Raw genomic sequence first — 14,003 nt, 5'->3', positions numbered from 1 at the left:
AAAACACTCAAGAATTATAATGTGCTATACATTTTAGTTTATTTGCATTCTATCTAATGACAAAAAATATTGCTACTGGATGCAATGCTTTGATACCAAAAGCATTGATACTAAGAATCTAAGATAAGTCTTAGCATGAAAACAAGATAATGGCAAGCTTACTCTAAAATCTATATGGAAGGCACAGATCCTACTAAGAACAATCTTGAAAAATAATAAAGTGGGGAAAATCCTCTAACTAATATGAAGACCTATTATATAGCTACAGCAGTAAAGACAGTGTGGTAATGGCAGAAGAAAAGACACACAGATTGATGAAACAAAACAGAGATCTAAAATGTATACCCAACTCTTATTTTTAAAGCCATTTAGTGTAAAGTAGCCTTTTTAACAAATGGTGACAGCCAAAGAAAGAAGAACTTCAATTTTAGCCTCACAGGTTATACAAAAGTTAACTTAAAATGGATCATGGACTTAAATGTAAAATGCAAAAGTGTAAAACTTTTCTAAAAAACTCAGGATAAAATCTTCATATTCTACAGCTATGCAGAGTATTGAGACCTGACACCAAAAGTAAGATCCATAAAAGGAAAAAAGTGATAAACTGGACTTCATCAAAATTAACTCCTCTCTGAAGCACTCTAAGAAGTTGAAAAGACAAGTTGTTGACTGACAGAAAATATTTGTAAATCACATATCCAACAATAAGCTATTATCTAAACTATATAAAGAACTCACAATGCAACAGTACGTAAAAATACTGCAACTAGAAACGGGCAAGATGGCAGAGGAGTAGGGGTCCTCAACTGATCCAGTCCCACAAACTTACCTAAATATCTTTCAAAGCATCCTGAACACCTAAAAATTCAACCTGAGAGGTAGAGAACAGCTGGAATGCTAAGGAGAGAAAAATTTTCCCTTCTAACAAGGTAGGAAGGTGAAAAAAATAAAAATAAAATAAATAAAAAGAAAAAAGAAATAAAGTGGGGGAGGGGAACCACAACTACCTGGGCAAAAGCTTCAGGGCACACGAAAGCCCAGCACTGGACAAGTAGGAACTTTAAAAATCCAAGCCTGAGTTTTCACTGACAGAAAAGTGCTTAGCAGGGAAATCGGGCAGAATTGCAGGAGGGGCAGTGAAGCATCAAGATACCCAGATACACTTTAAGACCAGGGCCAGATGGCTTCCCAGGGGAATTCTACAAACGTTTAAAGAAGAAATAATACCTATTCTACTAAAGCTGTTTTGAAGGACAGAAAGGGAGGAAATACTTCCAAACTCATTTTATGAGGCCAGCATTACCTTGATCCCAAAACCACACAAAGACCCCACCAAAAAGGAGAACAGTAGACCAATTATCACTGATGAACATGGATGCAAAAATTCTCAACAAGATACTAGCCAACAGGATCCAAAGTACATTAAGAAGATTAAGTACATTAAGAAGATCCAACAGTACATGACCAAGTGGGATGCATCCCCAGGATTGCAAGGGTGGTTCAACACTCATAAAACAATCAACATGATAGATCACATCAACAGGAGAAATATAAGAACCATATATATGATCCTCTCAATAGGTGCTGAGAAAGCATTTGAAAAAATACAGCATCCATTCCTGATTAAAACTCTGCAAAGTGTAGGGATAGAGGGAACATTCCGCAATATATTAAAAGCCATTTATGAAAAGCCCGCAGCAAATATCACTCTCAAGGGGGAAACACCTGAGGGCCTTTCCTCTAAGATCAGGAACTCAACAGGGATGTCCACTCTCACTATTGTTATTCAACATAGTACTAGAAGTCCTGGCCTCAGCAATCAGATGACAAAAAGAAATAAAAAGCATTCAAATTGGCAAAGAAAAAGTCAAACTCTCCCTCTTTGCAGATGACATGATACTGTATATAGAAAACCCAAAAGACTCCACCCCTAGATTGCCAGAACTCATACAGCAATTCAGCAATGTGGCAGGATACAAAATCAATGCACAGAAATCAGTGGCATTTCTATACATTAACAATGAGACTAAAGAAAGAGAAATTAAGGAATTCAACCCATTTACAATTGCACCCAAAACCATAAAATACCTAGGAATAAACCTAACCAAAGAGGCAAAGAATCTATACCCTAAAAACTACACAACACTTCTGAAAGAAATTGAGGAAGTCGTAATGAGATGGAAAAACACTCCGTGCTCATGTATTGGAAGAATAAACATTGTGAAAATGTCTATGCTTCCCAGGGCAATTTACACATTCAATGCAATCCCTATCAAAATACCATGGGCTTTCTTCACAGAGTTGGAACAAATCATCTTAAGATTTGTAAGGAATCAGAGAAGACCCTGAATAGCCAGAGGAGCACTGGAAAAGAAAACCAATGCCGGAGGCATCACATTGCTGGATTTAAAACTGTATTACAAAGCTGTAATCAAGACAGTATGGTACTGGCATTAAAACAGACACATGATCAATGAAACAGAATAGAGAACCCAGATATGGGCCCTCAACTCTATGGTCAACTAATATTCCACAAAGCAGGAAAAACTATCCACTGGAAAAAGGACAGTCTCTTCAATAAATGATGTTGGGAAAACTTGTCAGCCACATGCAGAAAATGAAATGAACCATTCTCTTACACCATACACAAAGATAAATTCAAAATGGTTGGAAGATCTGGGATGCCTGGGTGGCTCAGCAGTTGGGAGTCTGCCTTCGGCTCAGGGTGTGATACTGGAGTCCCGGGATCGAGTCCCACATCGGGCTCTCTGCATGGAGCCTGCTTCTCCTTCTGCCTATGTCTCTGCCTCTCCCTGTCTGTGTCTCTCCTGAATAAATAAATAAAATCTTAAAAAAAAAAAAAAAGATAAAAAGTTTCTGCACAGCAAAAGAAACAGTCAACAAAACTAAAAGACCACCCTACAGAATGGGAGAAGATATTTGCAAATGACATATAAAATAAAGGGCAAGTATCCAAGATCTATACAGAACTTATCAAACTCAACACCCAAGAAAGAAAAAATCCAATCATGAAATGGGCAGAAGACATAAACAGAAATTTCACCAAAGACGACATACACATGGCCAACAAGCACATGAGAAAATGCTCATCACTGCCATCAAGGAAATACAAATCAAAACCACGATGACATACCACCTCACACCAGTGAGTAGGGCGAAAATTAACAATACAGGAAACAACAAATGTTGGAGAGGATGTGGAGAAAAGGGATCCCTCTTGCACTGTTGATGGGAAACTGGTGCAGCCACTCTGGAAAACTGTGTGGAGGTTCCTCAAGAAGTTAAAAATAGAGCTACCCTACAACCCAGCAACTGCACTACTGGGTATTTACCCCAAAGACACAGATGTAGTGAAAAGCCAGAACACCTGCACCCTAATGTTTATAGCAGCAACGTCCACAAAAGCCAAACTGTAGAAAGAGCCTCGATGTCCTTCAACAGATTAATGGATAAAGAAGATGTGGTATATAAATACAATGGAATATTAGCCATCAGAAGAGATGAATACTCATCATTTGCTTCGACATGGATGGAACTGGAGAGTATTATGCTGAGTGAAATAAATCAAATTGGAGAAGGACAATCATCATATGGCTTTGCTCATACATGGAATATAAGAAATAGTGAAAGGGACTGTAAGGGATAGGAGGGGAACTGAGTGGGAAAAATTAGAGAGGCAGACAAACTATGAGAGACTCCTAACATTGGGAAACAAACAAAGGGTTGTGGAAGGGGAGGAGGGTGGGGGCTTCGGGTAACTGGGTGACAGGCAATAAGGAGGGCATTTAATGGGAAGAGCATTGGGTGTTATATTGTATGTTGGCAAACTGAATTTAAATTTAAAAATGTAAAAAAAATTTAAAAACACTCCAACCAGAAAATGGACAAATGACAAGAGCATCCGTTTCACCAAAGAGGATATACAAATGGCAAGTAATCAAAATAATCATGTGTTCGACGTCATTAACCATCAGGGAAATGCAAATTAAAACCTAAATGAACTATCATTACAAACCTAATCAGAATGGTTAAAAAAAAGGGGGGGGGGGATCCCTGGGTGGCGCAGTGGTTTGGCGCCTGCCTTTGGCCCAGGGCGCGATCCTGGAGACCCGGGATCGAATCCCACATCGGGCTCCCAGTGCATGCAGCCTGCTTCTCCCTCTGCCTGTGTCTCTGCCTCTCTCTCTCTCTCTCTCTGTGACTATCATAAATAAATAAAAAATTAAAAAAAAAAAAAAAAGAACAGAACAACTTCTGGCATGACTGCATGAGGAGCTCTGCTGACCTGCTCCCCAATGAAAATGATAAAAACAAGCTAAAACAAAAAATTAAAAACCTCTGGAAACAGTCCCAAAGGTAAACAGCATATAGAAAGAAACAAGATTACCGACAAAAATTCAGTAAGAAAAGTAAAAAATCTTTGGTATCTGAACCAAGATGTCTCTCTTCTTCCCCCTCCCAACTCAGAGGGGCAGAGAAACTACTCCAGGCTCTTGCAGCCAAAAACACAGGGCCCTTTGGCCTCCAGCACCCAGACGGAGAAGTTTCCTCCATGGAGGAACAGGAGGACATCAGTATTTCTTATTCTGTCTGGGGGTACCTACTGCCAAGGCTAATCCCAGATAAACACAGTTTACAAGTAGGGGCTCTCTTCCTCCTACAAGCCCTACTTGTGGAATTGAGGCAATTGCCATTGACCACTGAATGGTGAGAACAGCAGGGCACTGATCATTCTTGACACAGCTCAGGAGGTGGAGGTTCTACACCAGGAGAAACAAGCTGAGAGGACCCAAGACCAAAGCCCAGTGGCCCACCAAGCACTCATCCCTTAAGAGTGTGGGGCTATCACTTAGGAACTTTTCATTGTCCCCATATCTCTAGAGCCCTGGTTCAGATATTTTGCCTGGGGGTGAGAAGCTGGAAGGGAGTGGGCAGGAAGGCCTATCTCTTCCCAAAAGGCTTAACTTTATTTGCAACACTGGGTGAAGAAGTCTAAAGGCATTCTGAAGAACAGTGGAAGTATTGGGAGCAGAATCAAAATATAGACTAAACTAGGGACATCTAGGTGGCTCCACTGGTTAAGTATTAGACTACTTATTTCTGCTCAGGTCATGATCTCAGCATGGGAAGATTGAGCCCTGGCAGGGTCCACACTGGGCATGGAGCCTGCCTAAGATTCTTTCTCTCCTCCCCCTCTACCCCTCCCCATTTCCAAAAATAAAAAGTAAAATAAAAAAGATACAGGCTAAACTCTAGGCAGGTTAGTTTGCAGAAGAATACCAGAAAATAAGATAACTGGGAGGAGTCTAGTATGTAACAAAAATTAAACACTAAACTCAGAAACCAAACCGTTCCTTCAGAGGAGCTAGAATTTGATGGGATTAGTCCGCAGAAAAATTAAGAGTCCAAGGCATTCTTAAAATCATCAGGGTAACTGGGTGACAGGCAATAAGGAGTGGCCAGAGCAATCATCTGGCAATTAATGAAGTTTAACAGCCAAGTGTGGTCAGGGAAACAGAAAAGAGAGCCCAACCCAAACTAGTATCATCCCTGGGTAACTGTGGACATATCAAAATGACACCTCCCTGAGAAACAGTAACAGAAGCTAAACACTAGGGGCACCTGGGTAGCTCAGTCAGTTAAGCAGCAGCCTTCAGCTCACATCAGGATGCCCAGGGTCCCAGGATGGAGCACCACATCCACATTCCCATCTGGGCTCCATGCTCAGCAGGGTGCCTGCTTCTCCCTTTCCTTCTGCTGTTCCCCCTGCTTGTGCTCTCTGGCAGAGCTCTCTCTCTCTGTTAAATAAATGAATAAAATCTTAAAAAAAAAAAAAAAACTGAACACTAATGGGGAAAAAGACTCAATTAAAACAATCAGTCACTATTCCAGGTAACAACCAAATAACAAACATTGGAAGAGGGAGGCCAGTACCTAGATTTGCCACATTATCTAAGAGGTCCAGTATCTAATAAAAAGTTAGGGGGCATGCAAAGAAACAGGAAAGTATATCCATACACTAGGAAGAAAGGGGGGAAAAATGGGTAATAAAGGTGGTCAAAAGGTACAGACTTCCACTCATAAAATAAGTCCCGGGGATGTAATGTAGATGATGACTATAGTTAATAAAAGTGTATTGTATATTCAAAGGTTGCTAAAAGAATAAATCTTCAAAGTTCTCATCACAAGGAAAAAAAAAAAAAAACTTGCACTATGGGGGAAAAAGTCTCCTGTGAGAGAAACTTATCAAATTAAGACTTTATAATGTAACCATATAAACATGTTCACACAACTAAAGGAAACTAAGGTTAAAGAAGTGAAGGAAAGCACAATAACAATGTCACATTAGGGGCACCTACCTGCGTGGCTGGCTGGCTCAGCTGGAAGAGCATGTGACTCTTGATCTCAGGGTCATGAGTTTGAGCCTGACACTGGGTGTAGAAATTACTTGAGTAAAAAAAACTTAACAAAATCATATAGAAAATATCAATAAAGAGAGATAAAGTAGAAAAAAATTCAACAGAAATTTTGGCATTAAAAAGTACAACAAATTTAACAGTCATTATGTGGACTCAAAAGCTCTGAAGAAGAAAAAATTAGCAAACTTGGGTATAGAGAAGATCTTATGCAAACCAAAACACCAGAAGAAAAAAAAAGTAGTAAAATGAAGAGACCCTCAAAGATATTTCAGAAACAAACAAACAAAAAAGATATTTCAGAAACCACAAAGAATGTAAAGACAGGAGAGAGCATGAGAAACTTCCAAATGCCCAGGGTTCAGTTTACAGGTCAACCACTGGTTATGTCCTCTTAATTACCTCCTCCCAAAAATTGTCAACCAAGAACCCTACGTCCAGTGAAACTATACTTCAAAAGCAAGGGAGATATCAACATTCACAGACAGACAAAAGCTGAAGTAGTTTGTGACTAGACCTGCCCTGCAAAAAATACTCAAGGGACGTCTACAAGGTGAAATAAAAAGGAACTAGACAATACCCTGAAACCATACAGAGAAATAAACAATTATAAATTATAAATAAATAATTTGAAAAGCTATTATTGCTATAACAAGTGTTTCATAACTCTCATTTTCTATGTGATTTAAAAGACTAACACATTTATTTTTTTAAGATTGATTTGAGAGAGAAAACACACACACACACACACACACACACACACGTGGAGGGACAGAGGTGAGGGAGGGATTCCCCAGACTCCCCATTAAGCACAGAGCCCAATGCAGGGCTCGATCCCAGGACCTCTAGGATCAACAACCTGGCCAAAATCAGGAGCCAGACATGCAACAGACTAAGCTGCCCAGGTGCCCCAAGAGACTAATACATTGAAAGGAAATTAGTATTCCTTAAATACATTTAAAGGAAAAAACAACTATTAGTATAACAGCTAGTACTACTCTAACTTTGTAACACCAATCTTATTTTCTACTTAATTTAGGAGACTGATGCATTTAAAAGAATTATTTGCTTTATGTTTGGGGGCAAACAACACATAAAGATGTAATTTTGTGACAACAATAAAAATAAATGGAAACAGAGCTGTAAGAGATTTTACACATTCTTGAAGTTAACCTGCTACAAATTCAAATTACAGTACTATAACTTTAGAATGTTAAAGGCAACAGCATGAAAACCACACACACACACACACACACACATACACACTATAAAATATACGAAAAAGAACATTAAGAAACTTAATGCACTGCAAAACACTGCATGTTTTTTTAATCAAGAAATACAAGCAGGAATGCAGGAAGGGACAAAAAAGCTATAGGGCATATAGAAAATAAAACAGGCTGAAAGTGAAAGGATGGAAAAAGATATTCCATGTAAATAGTAACCCAAAGAGCACAGAATAGCTGTACTGATATTAGAACAGACTTTACATCAAAAAAAGATTTTAAGAGAAAAAAAAAAGGACATTATATACTAATGAAAGTTTCAGAAAAGAAGATACAAGTAAACATTTAGGCGCCTAATAACAAACCATCAAAATATATGAAGCAAAACTGATGGAACTAAAAGCCAGAGAAAAATATTACAAAAATACTACAGACCAATCTCCCTTGTGAACACTGACACAAAAATCCACAACAAAATACTACCAAAAATTCAGCAGTATATTAAGATTATACACATGACAATTTAATTTATTCCTGGAATGCAAGAATAGTTCAACACAGAAAACTGATCAATGTAATATACTACATCAACAAAATTAAGGGGAAAAAAAGCATGTGCATCATAACTAGTGTCAGAAATTCAACATCCTCTCATGATAAAAAAAAAACAGTAAATAGAAAAAGAAGGAAATCATCTTGGAAGTCATACATGAAAAAAACACAAACATCATACTCAATAGTGAAAGACTGAAAACTTTTCTTCTAAGATCAGTACTTTGTACTTTATGTATCTATTCCAAGATAAATTTAATAGTTCTGAAGAATAACAAGTAATGAAAATCCCAAACAGTGAATGTCGTGTTTTTATTACCAAAATCATGAGGTATAAGCACTTTTTAAAAATTTCCAAGAATCTGGAACATAACGGGAAATTAGGCATTCCTTTCTGCATTTTATTTTTTTTTAAAGTTTTATTTATTCATGAGAGACACAGAGAGGCAGAGACACAGGCAGAGGGAGAAGTGGGCTCCATGCAGGGACCCTGACGTGGGACCCTGAAGGTGGCACTAAACCGCTGAGCTACCCAGGCTGCCCTCCTTTCTGCATTTTATTTTTTTTTTCATTTATTTATGATAGTCACACAGAGAGAGAGAGAGAGAGAGAGAGAGAGAGAGGCAGAAACATAGGCAGAGGGAGAAGCAGGCTCCATGCACCGGGAGCCCGACGTGGGATTCGATCCCGGGTCTCCAGGATCGCGCCCTGGGCCAAAGGCAGGCGCTAAACCTCTGCGCCACCCAGGGCCTCTACATTTTAATATAGTGTCCTATAACCTCCTAAAATTAATTTTAAAAACATGACTAGTGGTCTCATTTCTCATACATACCCAATGACAATCTGAAAAAAAATAAAAGACTGATCATTAAATGACAACTTCAAAAAGTCACATTTTTTAACGTAGTAAAGGAGTTAAATTATTATATATACATAATTATTGTAGATAGTATAGCCTATTTATCTCTCAAGCCAGACCTTTACACAGATAGAAATCACCAAAAATGATCTTTAATTTTAACAATTCAACATAACTCATATCAGTAACAGTATATAGATATCTGAGTTACATGCCTCATAGAATATAAGCTACTGCTTGCCAATACCACTTGACAAATTGTGGACCGTCTTTCCACAAGCAATTTTTAAAAAAATAATTCTCAAAGAGCTGTACTTGACAAATGTCTTTAGAATTGCTATAGCCTCCCAAAATAAGAAAGTAATAACACTATTAAACTCTTTAATTCCCAACTCCTCAAAAGGAAAACAAAACTTAGTGATCTTGAAATAGAGAAGGTTGCTATTATATTAACCTTAGTTTTTGTACATTCCATTCAACCCTGAACTACTGTGTCTCTGAACACTTTCTTCTATTAGATGTCTGTCTTAAATGTAGGACCTGAGCCTCAGAGGTGGAGAGCTAGCCACAGAAATATGTAGCAAAAACCAGATCCAGATCTCACAACTCTGACCCCCCCACTGAGTTCAAATTCTTGGCAGAGAATGTTTAAATTCCCAAAAATAAAGTCATCTTTACCTATCATTATGTTATATATCATACCTTTCACCTAAGGGCTGCTACACTTTAAAAACATTTACCTTAGAATAAAGAGCTCTAGCTCTAAAGAAAATCACTATAGCATAGAAGACACAGCATTCATAGTCATCCCATCAAACTCGACATTTATCATAAGAGTCTTTAAGGCTTTTTAGTTCCAGGCAGGTTATTTGTCCCAAAGGCACACTTTCCAGCAACCTGTGAATTCCCTACTTGTTTTCTAATAGTTATAAGCCTGTCAGTTGGACACTGAATTAAACCAAACCACTGTTTATTTGCCTTAAGTTCTGCTACTTAACAATTTAAAGCTTTATCTTTCCAAGTTATATTCTCCAACTTGCTGACATAGCAATCAATTTGCTACTAATACAGAGTTATTTGCCTTAGTGGACAGTATTATACAAGATTATTGCTAAAGATATTCCTCCCTTATCCCAAATCCCTATATCCCTTTTTTTTTTTTCAAAGATTTTATTTATTTATTCATGAGAGACACACACAGAGAGAGGCAGAGACACAGGCAGAGGGAGAAGCAGGTTCCATGCAGGGAGCCTGATGTGAGACTCGATCCCAGGACTCCAGGATCACACCCTGGGCCAAAGGCAGGCACTAAACCACTGCACCACCCAGGGATCCCCTCCCAAATCCCTATATCCAATCCATTAGCAAATGCTATTAGATATTAGAGATATACCTCTCAAATTCTTTCCATTTCTTTCCCTTTTCTCTATCACTTCTTAGGCCAGGTTATAAATATCTCTGACCAAGAATACTTTTGATAATCCCCTAATAATGGGTCTCCCTGTCTCTATTCTCAAACCTGCAGTCTGTACAGTGGCCAAAGTGTTCTTTCAAACAGAAAAATCATACCAATTACTCCACTAAAATTCCTCCAGTAGTACATTTTATTCCTCATGCAAAAGAAAACCAACATCTTTTCCATAATCTCCACAGGCCTTTCATGATTGGGCCAACAATCTTTCCAACTTAACTCATAAAGTTCCCTAACCTGTTCAGTTATTCTTCTGATCCTTATCTATACAAATCCTGATCATCTTGAAGACCTGGAAAAAGATCTGGGCCCTAACGTCACCTTTTCCAAATACATTCACAAGACTATCCTTACCTAACAAAGCATTACCCCAACCTCCATACCAGTTACTGATAGCTGTTTAATTTCCTTCATAGCACTTCCCACTCTGTGAAATCATATTACTTGTTTCTATTATCTATCTTCCCTCACTAAACCATCAGTTCCTAAGGTGTCAAATTTTGTCTGTCCTGTTTACCACAGTACATAGGCTGTCACATAGTACAGCCTCAAAATTTACCTAATGATTAAATGAAGCTTTCAATTAGAAATTCCTTGGTATTGGGGTGGCCGAGTGGCTCAGTTGGTTAACTGTCTGTCTTCAGTTCAGGCCATGATCTCAGGGACCTGGGATTGAGCCGCACATCAGGCTCCCTGCATGATGAATCTTTAAAGCAGAAGTATGCTTCCCTCTCTCTCCATCTGCCCTTGCCCCATCATGCTGTATGCTCTCTCAAATAAATAAATAAAATCTTTAAAAAAAAAAAAGAACTCCTTTGATGTTATGGACTGAATTCTGTCCTCCCAAATTCATCATATAACCCTAGCCCCAAGTACTTTAGAATGTGATTATATATGATGATAGGGCTATTAAATTTTTAACAGTGGGCTCTTATGCACTAGAACTGGTATTCTTATAAAAAGAGGACACCAGAGGGATCCCTGGGTGGCGCAGCGGTTTAGCGCCTGCCTTTGGCCCAGGGCGCGATCCTGGAGACCCAGGATCGAATCCCACGTCGGGCTCCCGGTGCATGGAGCCTGCTTCTCCCTCTGCCTGTGTCTCTGCCCTCCCCCCTCTGTGACTATCATAAATAAATAAAAATTAAAAAAAAAAAAAGAGGACACCAGAGATGTACATGCATAGAAAAAAGGCCATTTGAGGACACAGCAAGAAGGCAACTGCCCGCAAGCCAAGAAGAGACCTCAGGAGAAACCAAAACTGCCAGCACCTTGATGTTAGGCCTCTAGCCTCCACAATTATGGGGGGAAAATGTCTATTGTTTAAACCACCCAGTCTGTGATATTCTATGGAAGTCCTAGCAAACAAATACATTTGCCTTTCAAAAGTAGCACTTTTCTTCAGAAATAAATGAAAATTAATTACATCTAAATGTTTATCTCTAGTCGCAGACATCATCATGGCCTTTTATATACTCCTTTACCATTTAATTTTTAACCATTTAATAAGTAATTTGGGGAAACCGTTTAAAGAGCATATATGACTTAGCTAATAACTAGTCAGCATTCAAGACACTCAGGCAAGATCAACAAACTTTTTCTGTAAAAGTCCAGACAGTAAACATTTTAGACTTTGTAGACCATAAAAGGCATCTACCACAGCTACTTAATTCTGTTACTGTAGTGAAAAACTGGCCTTAGTACATAAGCGAATGGGTGTGGCTGTATACCGATGAAGTTTTATTTATGGACACTGAAATTTACGGGTCATATAATTTACATTCATATGTCGTAAAACAACTTTTTAAAACTATTTAAAAATGTAAAAACCACTCTTAGCTCATGAGCCATTAAAAAAAAAAAAAAAACAGGCGAAAGCCTGAGGGCTACATTTCACCAACTCCACCCTAAAACAGTAAATTTACTTTATCACTCCCATTTTGCAGATTAGAAAATCTCCAGAACAATGATTAACATAGCAACCCAACACCTAGACTGCAAGTATATTCATCTATCTCTAAAGTCTACAAAACTATGCAAATAGCAGAACAAAAAGGCATCACAAATTGGGTTTATTCTATCCTGAAAAGCTGTCTTTACTAAACCTAAAATATCATTCTTCCATAAATTATATTTCTTCTCATACCATGAAGAAATTTTTTAAAATCATATAAATTGACAGATCAAATGACATGTCCCACTATTTGACAGCAATTAGTAAGCACCAGAAATAAGATACAGAAAAATACAAGACCATTAGATTCTGGTTTAATAAAGATTTTTAAAATGGAACAAGTGAGGGGATCCCTGGGTGGCGCAGCGGTTTGGCGCCTGCCTTTGGCCCAGGGCGCGATCCTGGAGATCGGGGATCGAATCCCACGTCGGGCTCCCGGTGCATGGAGCCTGCTTCTCCCTCTGCCTGTGTCTCTGCCCCTCTCTCTCTCTCTGTGTGTGACTATCATAAATAAATAAAAAAAAATTTAAAAAAAAAAAAAATGGAACAAGTGAGGGCAGCCTGGGTGGCTCAGCGGTTTAGTGCCGCCTTTGGCCCAGGGTCTGATCCTGGAGACCCGGGATCGAGTCCCACATCAGGCTCCCTGCATGGAGCCTGCTTCTCCCTCTGCCTGTGTCTCTGCCCCCACCCCACCCCCCCGTGTCTCTCTAAAGAATGAATAAATAAAATCTTTAAAAAAAAAAAAATGGAACAAGTGACACATAACAAAATTTATAAAACCACTCGAGGTCACAATTCTGTTTCCAGGTGCCTTCTTTCTTTGCATTCAACAACAACAACTTTTATTTTTTAACTCTTAAAAAAAATTTTTTTTTCGGGGGATGCCTGGGTGGCTCAGAAGTTGAACATCTGACTTCGGCTCAGGGAACGATCCTGAAATCCAGGATCGAGTCCCGCATCAGGCTCCCTGTGCCTGCTTCTCCCTCTGCCTATGTCTCTGTCTCTGCGTCTCTCTTTCTCTCTCTCTCATGAATAAATAAATAAATCTTTAAAGAAAAAATAATTTTTGCCCCTTTTCAAGCTTAGGTAAATGGAAAACAGAAAATGCATTTAGAAAAATCCTCACCACTGAGAAAATGGCTGTTGGGATATCAGAAAAGAATGGCTTAAAAAAAAAAAAAAAAAAGAAAAGAATGGCTTAAATTACCGTCTTTTTCAAAAGTTAAACATAAAGTTATTTCTTCAAAAGAAAAATTTCAACCTGGAGGTAAGAATTAAGTTTGCCAACTGAGTCAGACCTGAAACATGCCTAAAAATTCCTTTCTTTTTGAAGAGTATAAAGGAGCCCTGAGACCAAAAAAAATTGTTAAACCCTGAGCTAAAAGCCCAATGGCCAATAAAAAATGAAATTAGATAGTGGAGTGTGATTTGGGCTCTTCAAATTTTCATCTTTCACCACGTCGAGACAAATCTACATTTTTATATTTGTAATTTTTAAGCCATTTAA

General features: G+C 38.5%; 1 protein-coding gene across 10 annotated transcripts in view; it reads right to left on the bottom strand.

Annotated features, from left to right (window-relative positions):
- ADIPOR2 (adiponectin receptor 2) overlaps positions 1 to 14,003 on the bottom strand; it is a 145,564-nt gene that overhangs the window by 47,401 nt on the left and 84,160 nt on the right. For 2 of the 10 annotated variants that reach the window (XM_072799554.1, XM_072799556.1), the window contains exon 2: positions 6,381 to 6,452. The exons of the other annotated variants lie outside the window; for them this stretch is intronic. The gene's annotated coding sequence lies outside the window, so the exon portion shown is untranslated. The remainder of the gene's footprint in view (positions 1 to 6,380; positions 6,453 to 14,003) is intronic. 10 annotated transcript variants of the gene reach the window in all.

The sequence above is a fragment of the Canis lupus genome, chromosome 25 (genome assembly GCF_048164855.1).
Source record: "Canis lupus baileyi chromosome 25, mCanLup2.hap1, whole genome shotgun sequence".
NCBI lineage: Eukaryota > Metazoa > Chordata > Mammalia > Carnivora > Canidae > Canis > Canis lupus.
This window is presented reverse-complemented; position numbering and strand designations above follow the sequence as displayed.